We start from the raw sequence: 12,409 nt of genomic DNA, 5'->3' as shown, positions 1-12,409 counted from the left end.
ATTCTATGGACTCCCCTGATTCTCCACAGAAAAATCCCCAAAAATCCCACGTGGACAACTAAGTGATATGACGTCATCAATATGGCGGCCACGCAACTACGACTACTTATGCTTATGTGGCAATATCTCATCACTGAATTGAGATACAAACTTAGTGCTGGTGCCAAATTAAAGATAAAGCATTATTTAAGTGATTTCAGCTAATATCGTTCTTATGTGTTGCTGCCATTTTTAAATATGTAGGTCATTATCTTAATTAATTTTCACCATTTCATTTTATATGTTTTATAGTAGATTACTATGAAACTATCATATACACGGAAAACACTTCGAAATAAAAGTTAAAGAGTCTTACCTTTCTAAAAATATCAATATTATTTCTATATCTTAACAATTAAACGAACTAATCCATTTTCTGTAGCGCAAGGTGTTGAATTTTCAGCACTTAGATTACGCTAAACACGTGAGAATATTTTTTAAAAATTAAAGGCAGAAAAATGTTTGGAAAACAAACTTTTAACACGTTTTTTTTTTTAAATTGCTGAGACTCCTGCGAAAATCGTCATAAATAGCATATGGGCAACCACCTGAAATAACGTCATTAATATGGTGGTCACGCAAATACATGCATTTATGCTTGTACGATAATATCTCATCATAGAACTGAGATACTAGCGTCGTTCTGATGCCAAGCAAAAAGTGCAAGATTCCAACGATTTCAGTTAATATCGTTTTTTATGTGTTACCGTCATTTTTATATATACCGGGTATTATCTTAAAAAATAATTTACTCCTTTTCCTTTTATTTGTTTCAAATCAGATTCCTATGAAACTATCAGATACGAAATATTTTTAGTATTTTAAAGTAATATTGATATCGCTAATTTACTTGGCTTAGTAATGGCAAAAAGTCTGCATTTTACATTATGATATTATCAAACAAAATTATTATTATGTATTAAACATTTTACTGTTATAAAATAACACATTTAAAATTTTGTTTAACAACATAACACATATATTTAATCAAAATTTAGAAACTATTTAATGCATTACAAATTACATAACTTAGCTCTTTACAATTGCCTTTTAACTGTTACATTCATTATTGTTTCTGAATCGTTTAGAAGATGGTTTCTTCGACATCAAAACAAATATAATCGTCGTCTTCTAATGAATTTAATATTAGTTTATTTGTGCATAATTATCTCGTACATTCTGCACACATTGATGTGCAGTGGAGTCCTCCTTTTCGGAATTCTCAGTTTCTCGAACAGTCACTTTTGCATCCACACCATACGAGATGCAGTAGATTATCTGGCGCCGGTGACAAAGTCGATGCCATGGGTACGTACTGTTCGACCTCTATTTTCCATCTCCATTCCTCAGGCGAAACGTGATTTCCCTTCCCTTCTTGTATCTGATGGTACACTCGAAAAACTATGCTGGCGCGCTGCAGCTGAACTCGGAAGGAGGCTTGCGAGGTTCATTACGTAATTCGGTGGGTTTTTTTCTCAACAGTTTGGGTATATTTTCTAAATCTTGTCCTGATGAGTCCATCTGTTATTTTTCCGCCGTACAATTTTGCAATAAACCCTTCTCCTACAAAAATAAAAATACGTTTAAATTAATACAACGGAAATTTGCCCTTTTCTAAAAATAAAAGAAATAAGTAAGAGGAAATTTTCTCAGAGTGTTATTGGTAAAACATTTCAAAATGTGACCCTCAAACAAAAAACCCAAGAATTCACATTAGATGACAAGGGGAAGACATTATTTCTTGACCAGGATACGGTGATAGTCAAATTTGATTTACTGGCTGTGTCTGACAAGAACTGCTCTTGTGGAGCGGGCACGACATTCAATTATGTTACATTCAGCTTCCTACTACCTGGCCTCCCAAGAGATCTTCGTACATTCAAAACACATTTTGTACTTGGTTCTTCATAGCCGTAGAAAACAGTGACCACATTGGTTCCATAATGACTTTTTATGTATTCCTATTCGAGGTACCTATTAAAAATTTCACTATAGGCAACAAGGCGGGAACAACATACTCGATGTAAAAGATCACCACCATCAAGAACAAAGCGCGGATTCCTGGGCAAGGTATTGCTCAGGTCACGCATCTTCTCAATAACCTATGTTATCTTCGACTTCGTTCCTTTACGCAATCCAATATTATCGAACAGAGTTTGGGAAAATGGAGATAATTCTTTCCTCAAGAAAGTTCTTGCTCACTCCTTACAACATAGGCAATACGATGAAACAGTTGGTTTGGGTTGACTATCACTGGATCCTGGTCCAAAAATAATGTATTACCCTTCGACACCTAATGTGAATACTTGGGTTTTACGTTTGATTGTCACGTTTTGAAATGTTTTCCCAAAACACTCTGACAAAATCTCCTCTTACTTATTTCTTGTATTTTTAGGAAAGGGTAAATTTCCGTTGTATTAGTTTAAACGTATGTTTATTTTTGTAGGAGAAGTGTTTATTGTGAAATTGTACGGCGGGAAAATAACACACGGACTCGACAGGACAAAACTTAAGAAATTTATCCGAACTGCTGCGAAAAAATACCAAACTACATCATGAACCTTGCGAGCCTCCTTCCGAGTTCAGCTGCAGCGCGCCAGCATAGTTTTCGAGTGTACAGTCACGAAAGAAAGTATTCTTCAGTTGACTAAATGTCTTTTCCTAATAACTCAAGAATAAATTAACCTATTAGAGTACAGATTTTGGCAAGTTATCAAATTATAACTATTCTAAGGATAACGACATAAAGGTCCAAATTAATCCATTTGTTCCCGAGTTATTGTGAAAAGAAAATTTTCAACTGTCAAATATTTTCTTTTCCGTCTGTACCACCAGATACAAGAAGGGAAGGGAAATAACGTTTCGCCTGAGGAATGGAGATGGAAAATAGAGGTCGAACAGTACGTACCCATGGCATCGACTTTGTCACCGGCCCCATGATAATCTACTGCATTTCGTATGGTGTGGATGCAAAAGTGACTGTTCGAGAAACTGAGAATTCCGAAAAGGAGGACTCCACTGCACATCAATGTGTGCAGAATGTACGAGATAATTATGCACAAATAAACTAATATTAAATTCATTAGAAGACGACGATTATATTTGTTTTGATGTCGAAGAAACCATCTTCTAAACGATTCAGAAACAATAATGAATGTAACAGTTAAAAGGCAATTGTAAAGAGCTAAGTTATGTAATTTGTAATGCATTAAATAGTTTCTAAATTTTGATTAAATATATGTGTTATGTTGTTAAACAAAATTTTAAATGTGTTATTTTATAACAGTAAAATGTTTAATACATAATAATAATTTTGTTTGATAATATCATAATGTAAAATGCAGACTTTTTGCCATTACTAAGCCAAGTAAATTAGCGATATCAATATTACTTTAAAATACTAAAAATATTTCGTATCTGATAGTTTCATAGGAATCTGATTTGAAACAAATAAAAGGAAAAGGAGTAAATTATTTTTTAAGATAATACCCGGTATATATAAAAATGACGGTAACACATAAAAACGATATTAACTGAAACCATTGGAATCATGTACCCTCATGCTCAAAAAAAATGTCCGTATACTCTAACTTACAAATTTTGGCATTTATTCCATTTTCCTTATATTTATGGATAAAATTCTGTTATTAGTAAGTGGAGATAATAGAAAGCAATCCATCTAAGGAGATAGTTCCAAATAATATAATAAAATAATAAAAATATAAGCAATAAACAAAATTATGCTCGGTTTTGCGTATACTGGCAATAATGCTTTTGAGAGATTTTGCATTAACACAGCACGATTGCGCAGGAAATTTCAAATTGGCAATCGTGGAGTTGAATGAAGGAACTGGGAAGTGGAGTAAAATATTGCATTTATTGGTTTAAACCAGTGTTGGGCAAATTTCAATTGAATTAACAATTAACAATTACTCTGCAAATTTAATTGTTAATTGCAAATAATAATTGAAGTAAGTAATGTTTAATTGTTAATTGCAGTTGGCCATTAATAAAGGAGAATCAATTGCAATTAATCGATTGAAAGTAATTGCAATGGAAAGTAGTTGCAATTGAATTCAGTCATTCAATTGCAATTGAAATTAATTGGCAATTAATTCAATTGCAATTGATTTCCACAGCAATTACTTTTAATTGATTGATCAATTGCAATTTATTTTCACTGATTAATTTTCAACACTGTAGCTCAGAGAGGGCGTGGGGCAATGAAAACTTTAGCCACGACCATTTAACCTACCACCCATCGTGACCCACGACCCACCGTGACCCACTCTGACCCACCACCACCATGAACTATTCTTACCCACTGTGACCCACAAACCCATCAAAACCCATTGTCATCAACTCTGACCCATGATTCACGCCGTCTTCTCTACTGACTAAAGAGTTCAAACTTGTAATAAAACAAGGCTATGAAATTATCAGTCATCGGAGTTTGAATTTCTACGATCAATCGTTCAAGCATCGGTCTATTACAATAACGGTGGATCTGACCTTTCTAATACGAAATAAAATAAAGAATTTGCTTGCGTGTGTGTCTGTCTATCTGTGTGCGGCCTGTGGACCAGACGAGTGGACCGAAAGTTTTCAAAATTTGGTCACGGGTAGTTTGGTTTAGGCCCCAGATCAAGACAAAGAGATTTTTCAAATTTCGAACTAGAGGGGTGTCAGGAGGCGTTTACCGGGACATGTAAAAGTAGTAGAAACTGACCGATATTAGTGTCGATTTCATAGTTCTCTCGGTCGCTGAGATCAATGGTAAAACATCGATCGCATTAACTTCCAAATTCACCCTATTCGGCTGCGGCCGGGGGTCAATGGGGAGGGGTGAGTTATACCGAAACGTAAAAGTAATCCAAAATGACCGATATTAGGTCAAATCTATAGTTTTCGCGGTCGCTGAGGTCAATGGTGACACTACCATTAGCGATAACTTTCAAATTCATCTACCATTGTATGCGGGCTTGGGTCACCAGAGGGGGGATTCCGAGACATGTAAAAATAATCAAAAATGACCGATATTAATGTCAAATCCATAGTTTTTGGGGTCGCTGAGCTCAATGGAGAAACTCAAGACCGCATTTACTTTGACATTTAGCCCCCACCAGCTAAGGAACGGGGGCATTATAAAGGGGATCACGAGACATGTAAAAATAATCCACAATGACCGATATTAGTGTCAAATCCATATTTTCGCGGTCGCTGAGATCAATGGTGATACCTTCATTAGCGATGATTTTCAAATTCAGCCACCATTGTATGCGGGTCTGGAGTCACCGGGGGTGGAGAATTGCGAGACGTAAAAAATAATGGAAAATGACCGATATTAGTGTCAAATCTATAGTTTTCGCTGTCGCTGATATGAATGGCGATACTCCCAGAGGCGTTGACTTCCAAATACAGCCCCCATCGGCTGCGGTCCAGATGTGTTGTTTTTTTTTTTTTCTTTTTTCAAAATTGGAACCAGAGGATCATAGGGGCTTTTACCGGGATATGTAAAAGTAGTAGAAAATGGCAGATGTTAGTGTCACATTCATAGTTTTCGCGGTATCGGCTGGTAGCCAGAGGCGATTTTTTTACAATTCGAACCAAGGGGGTCTCAGGGGGCGTTTACCGGAACATGCAAATGTAGTAGAAAATTATCAATGTGTCGAATCCACATTTATCGGGGTTGCTCAGATGTATAGTGACATTTCCGATAGCGTTTACGTTCAAATTCAGCCCCCATCGGCCTTCCCAATGAAAACACATGTAAGTTGTTGAATATATATATTCACACAAAATATATCCAATTTTAGAAATGTTTCTTAATTTTCTTCCGTTGTTCAGTTTGTTTAGATTGATATTTTATCTGATCCTTGCGAAAAATGGGCATAGCAGCTAGTACGAAATAATAGTGTTTGTCATGGACCAAATTACAATGAATTCAATTATATAGATAATTATTATAATTATCATTGATAATCATTTCCTAGTTGAATTATAGACACTTTTCAGTGGAAAAAAGAATAAAATTTGAAAATCCCAAATCAAGTTAAAGTAGACCAACGTAAAGGAAAAAAAGTATAAAATTTTCCATATAATTAAGCGTACCGTACAAAGTTAAAATTTCCGTGTAATTAAGCTTACAGTACAAATTTTATGGTCTCTTTTTCTCACAGCTTGATTTCCTTGTCCTCCGAACGCTAAACACAAGTTTCAGCAATTTTTATAATAGAAACCAGTGGATGCATAATGCGAAGCACTGTAATTTTTTTTCTCAATTTATTTCTAAACTAATATCGATCGTTTTCGATTATTTTTTACAAATCAACCCACTACCAATTTCCCATACGTAAAAAGCCCCTCTTCCATAAAAGAGATTTTTAAAAAATGCAAAGACACGTTCTGTTTATTTTTAGCTCCATAAATTGATGTCGAGTTTCGTGTCGAGCCGAGTTTGACAAATAACTCCCTCGTTCAGCTCGTTTTAACTCTTTTTGAAATCATGATTTGATTATACTAGAAAGCGAAAGCCATGAGAAATGTAAGCAGTAATGTGGAATACTTTTAGTGGTGCTCACGACAGGCTTGCATTTTGTCTCGTACATTTAGTGCATCTCGAGGGGTACTTTTAGTGCATCTCGTCTCGTCTCAATAGCTAAACGACTATAGATTTTTATAACGAGACAGCGTCAAATGCTGTGAGCACCGGCATTATTAACTTGTTCCGCCACCAACGAATTTCGAGGTGGTTTCTTTTGCATGGTTTTGTGCCATTTTGTACGCCTATTCTCACTTTTTGTGCGTCACCGCAAGTGGATCAAAATGAGCCTACAAATATGGCGGAACAAGTTAATGCTGTTCCACCACCAACGAATTTCAAGGTCGTTTCCTTCACATTGTTATGTGCCATTTAGTGCCCCTACTTCCACGTTTTGTGCATCATGGGAAGTGTGTTAAAATAGGTCTCCAAGGTGGGACGAAAATAACCCACTGTTCCGCCAACAACGAATTTAGAGGTCGCTTCTTTCGCATCGTTTAGTGCCAGTTTCTTGCCGTTTTGAGCACGTATTTTCATGTTTTGTGCGACGTTGGAAGTGGGTCAAAATGGGCCTCGAAAGTGGGATGAAAATGACCCACTAATATACCACTACCGAATTTCGAGGTCGTTCCTTTCGCATCGACTAGTGCCTGTTTTGTGCCGTGTCGTGCCCCTATTTCGACGTTTTGTGCGTTACCGGAAGTGTGTCAAGATGGACCTCCAAAGTGTGACGAAAATGACCCACTGTTCCGCCACTATCGAATTTTGAGGTCGTGTCTTTCGCAACGTTTATTGCCTGTTTTGTACGTTTTGTGCCTCACCGGAAATGGGTCAATGTTATCCTACAAATATGACGGAACAAGTTAATGCTGTTCCGTCGGGAAGGATTTCGAGGTCGTTTCCTTCACATCGTCTTGTGCGAGTTTTCTACCGTTTTGTAAGCCTACTTTCACGTTTTGTGTGTCATCGGAAGTGGATCAAAATGGACCACCATGGTGAATATTTTCCCAATAAATTTTTATTCTGAAGAAAAAATATAGAATAGGCAATATTAGGCACTAAAGCAATTATTTACGCAGGAAGGGACGAAATAGGCAAAATAGGTAAAATAAAATTAGCTTAAATTGAAACTATACCCCCTGATATAAACTTTAAAACGTTATTCTTGATCATATCTTTAAAATTAAAGAATAGGCATTTTGCCTAACATCTGGTCTCTAGTAAAAACTGAGACTAATTTTTTCTAATTTCAGTAATAAATATTTCAGTAGTAATCTTACAATATGGTATATCTTGCTTGTCCCGAAAAGAAAAATCCAAAAGAGGTTTACTTTGACGGTGATTTTCTCCCAACGATTTGCTTAAAAAGAATCGAGCTACTTGGTACAGACTTCTTAAACAATTTACAATATACATAAATCGTTTATTCTCAAAATTACAGATAGAATGAATTGCCTTTGGGGGTAAGTTTTTTCCGATGACCTTGGCAAAAACAACTCAGGAGATGTTTGTTGTTCATAGTTCATAAGTGTTACATAAAAAAAAAAAAACTAATGATATAATTCTATCATCCTGAAAATCTAGAAGTGGTATATCACTTTTGAGAATAAGTTTTACCCTGCGATTTTCCCAAGAACGACTCAGGCGATTCTGTTCATATTTCATAAATAAATATTTCATGAAAACAGTAACAACATAGCAGAACTCGTTTGTTCTGAAAAGATCCACAAGTGATAGTTTATTCTTGGGGGTGACTTTTTCGATAACTGTCTCAGAAATTATTCAGACTCTATTGCTCATAGTTCACATACAATTATTTCCTTAATAATTCTAATATATGGCATAAGTTGTTTGTAACGGAAATATGACTAATGGGTACTTTACTTTTGGGCTTAAAATTTCTTGGAACAAATTTTTCCAAAACCCATGATTTTATTCGCATCACCAATGAACAAAACAAACTTGGAATATATTGTTTGTGTACGGAAAATTACACACGCAGCGCTGCACGGGAGAGCCGTATGTATGGAATTCCATACACATGGCAGTCAACGTGTTAAGAAATGTATAATAATAATAATAATAATAATAATAATAATAATAATAATAATAATAATAATAATAATAATAATAATAATAATAATAAACAAAAAACGAGACGATCATTTACATAATTTAAAAACATAAGTTAACATTTATTAACGCATGTAAGAGCAATAAACTTAAGTTATCTCTCTCTCTCTCTCTCTCTCTCTCTCTCTCTCTCTCTGAACGCAACAGCTTTTATTGAACAAGGCGTAGAAAAGAACTTGTGGCCCTCACGACTTTGGGGAGGTGTGCGGTCAGCACGGTTGTAGGTATATGCTCAATACCAAACTGCACCTACATCTGTAAAAATCATACTTTGAGCAAAATCTGGACATGGAGCTTTATGAAGGCTCAGCTACGGTATGCACTTCAATGTAACTCCTCAAATAATGATATATACTATCTATGATTTGAAGTATAAAACCCTTTCCTACTTACAATATTATCCTAATCTCTATCATCGATTACTGCCTTTTCTAGTATTTCGGAAACTTCTTGGTAGGGTAACTTTAGCTAGACTGCTCACTAAACCTGGTATTGTAGGTTTTTTTTTTTTTTTTTTTAACCTTTGAAAGTGACTCATTTAAGGTGGACATTCCATTTAAGTTCCCACCTGTTTTAAATAATATATCCTTGATATCTTCCTAATATTGTATGCTTTGTTTGAGTGATTGATTTATTTGGTTTGGTTTATTTAACAATCCTTTTATGCGCCGATTTGTTATCTATACTTTAACGTGGGAATCGGATTTCGGACTATGCACTTAAGCCGCTTTGCTACAAGAGGCACATGGGAGTTTTTCTTTCGATTTCCTTAGGAATATTGCGAATGGTATGACTTTTAAAACTATGTTTTACAAAGAATACACATCGACACACAAGATGATAATCTGAAACCAAGGAAATATATTGAATTGTTGTTGATTTGTTCTAACGCTACCAAAACATACTTATGCTTTTTTATTCCACCCTTTTAATATAAGCATTTCACACTATTGTCTGTTCTAGGATGATACAATTCCAGTTCATGTATATGCTATCTTTGGCAATAAAGTAGAGTTTCACTTAACCGACAAAACAGGCTGGCAGACGTCGGATAATATAGATATGTTAAGAAAAGACCTATTAAAAGTAAAACTATGATATAGAGTAATTTTACATATTACGCATCCAATAATCATGATTTATAACATATAAACGCACTGCATTGAATCAGGAACGTATCAAGCGTAAGGCCCTGGGGTTGTCCCCTCCCAAACTCAAGCACTTTTTAATAAACTTGCTTTTACGCTTTTGAGGTTCTTTTATATCAATTTACTTTGACTCAGTGTCCAAACTTTGGGTAATGTGTTGTCTTATTATAATTCTAAGAACATACCATAATGTCATTGATTCCAGGTGGAATTAAAGAACACTTTTAAATAGGATTAACATTTCGTTTCCGTTTTGTTTATAACTTTAATGTATAAGAACGATACACTCATTGTCTTCCTGCTATTTTTGTTATGTGATATACGTAGCAGACAGTTTTCCTTAGTTATAGTATGTCTCTCGAAAATAGGTTTTATTTTGTTTGTGCTACAATGCAGTTTGTTCAAAGTAAATCGATTTATAACTGAAACATATGAAAAGTTTAAGAGAAATTTATTATTATTATTATTATTATTATTATTATTATTATTATTATTATTATTATTATTATTATTATTATTATTAGTATTAGTAGTAGTAGTAGAATTAGTAAAAGTAGTAATAATAATAATAATAATAATAATAATAATAATAATAATAATAATAATAATAATAATAATAATAATAATAATAATAATAATAGTAATACTAGTCGTGGTAGTAGTAGTAGTAGTAGTATTGATATTTTATTGATATTTTTAAAACATTAGAATTTCGTGCTTGCGTGGATTCGTATTGGGACCCCTCCGGAAAGAAAACCTGGATACGTGTCTGCGCTGAACGGTAGACATACAAGGCATGGGGTAGACGGGCGCGCTAGGCGATAGATTCCAGAGCATCAAAGAATAGATTAAGACCACAACTTGCAGTCCTTCTTACCGATTGATGCTAATTTTTTTATATGCAATGATATGTCAGATAATACGGTATGTGGAATAAACGAAGGTCGGATAAGTGTATTAGTGTTTCACGAACTTGTAAAATACTGTATAAAAATTATCTTTCATTTTTTTTGTTTAATAATGGCAAACTTGCCATTTTATCACAACAAATGACATTTAATAGTAAGATGTCTGTTTCTGTCTGCATATTTCCTTCATACTTTGTTGAAGACAAAATTGTTCTTTTTCCAACAAAAAAGGATGAGAGAAGCTATATAACAGAATAAACTGAAAACAATAGCTATTAACAATATTACTCTAATCCTGGATAAATACGTCCTGTAAAATATCAATAAGTTATTTCCTTAGTATATTGCTTCGGTTCTTATTAACATGAAAATTATACACATCCTATTATGTTTTGTAAAAAAAAAATGGGATGGGTTGGGATTCGATCTGGTATCAAAATACAGTAAAAGCTCTTTATTCGCGGGGTATATGCTTCATAAATATTCCGCAAATACAGAAACCGTGAATACGGAATGGTAATTTATATGGGATTATAGGGGATACGTTCCTAGGTGACAAAATAAAAAACAAATACATATATAAAAAATCAATTTACTGTAATTGAAGTTTTTGACTATATTGATTAATTATTATCTTCAGGCTTAGGCAATGGTTTGAAGAATTTTGTAATATTTTCTTGCTTGGCAGCTTTTAAAAGCTCCTTCAATTCAGACTGATATTCAGCAGTGGCATTAGCAATTTGCCTCTTAAAAATAAGACTTCGTTCCATAGACGGATCAATTTTCATAAAGAAATCACAAAGCTCATTTGCCATTCTTAAACCTTCACTAAGATTTTTCAAATTAAATGTCACGTTTCCAGTACTTGTTGAAGCCTCTTCTTCAATGGGCTGTGAATTTAACATTTCCTCCAAGTCAGTTTCAGTCAAATCTTGATCTTGCGATTCAAGCAATTCCTGAATATCACTTGATTCTATCTGTTCGAATCCATCTCGTCCTATTCTATTTGCAATTTCGGCTATGTTTGCAGTCAAAGTTTGCATTTGCACACATTCTTCGTCATTTTCCGCAGTCAGAGCAGGCCACAGTTTTTTTTCAGCATGACTTCAATGTGTGTGGCTTCAGTTCTTCCAATGGTCCTTTTCTGTTTACGATGAATTTTGCTATGTCAAATTTCTTCCAGCATTCCATAATATTCATATCAGGATTACATTCCATATTATCCAATACGATTTTGAAGGTTCGTCTAAAAGAGCTTAAAGGCCTGGATTATTCCTTGGTCCATAGGTTGAAGCAAAGCCGTCGTGTTGGGAGGTAAAAATGTCACTTTTATATTTGGATGCATAGTTTCAAGTTCGCGAGGATGACCTGGTGCATTGTCCAAAACTAGAACTGCTTTAAAGTCTAAATTCTGTTTTTTAAATAAGTTTCAACTTCAGAAACAAAACAATTCCGAAACCAGTCACCAAAAATAGCGCTTGTAACCCATGCTTTCTTATTAGCACGCCAAAACACTGGCAGGTCGTCCTTGTTTTGATTTTTAAAGCCCGAGAATTTAATGATCTGTAAAGCATCAGCGGTTTAATGACACAATCTCCAGATGCATTAGAACATAGCAGCAGTGTAACTCTATCCTTTGC

Source organism: Thermobia domestica, chromosome 11 (assembly GCF_964235325.1).
Source record: "Thermobia domestica chromosome 11, izTheDome1.hap1.1, whole genome shotgun sequence".
In the NCBI taxonomy this organism is placed as follows: Eukaryota; Metazoa; Arthropoda; class Insecta; order Zygentoma; family Lepismatidae; genus Thermobia; species Thermobia domestica.
This window is presented reverse-complemented; position numbering follows the sequence as displayed.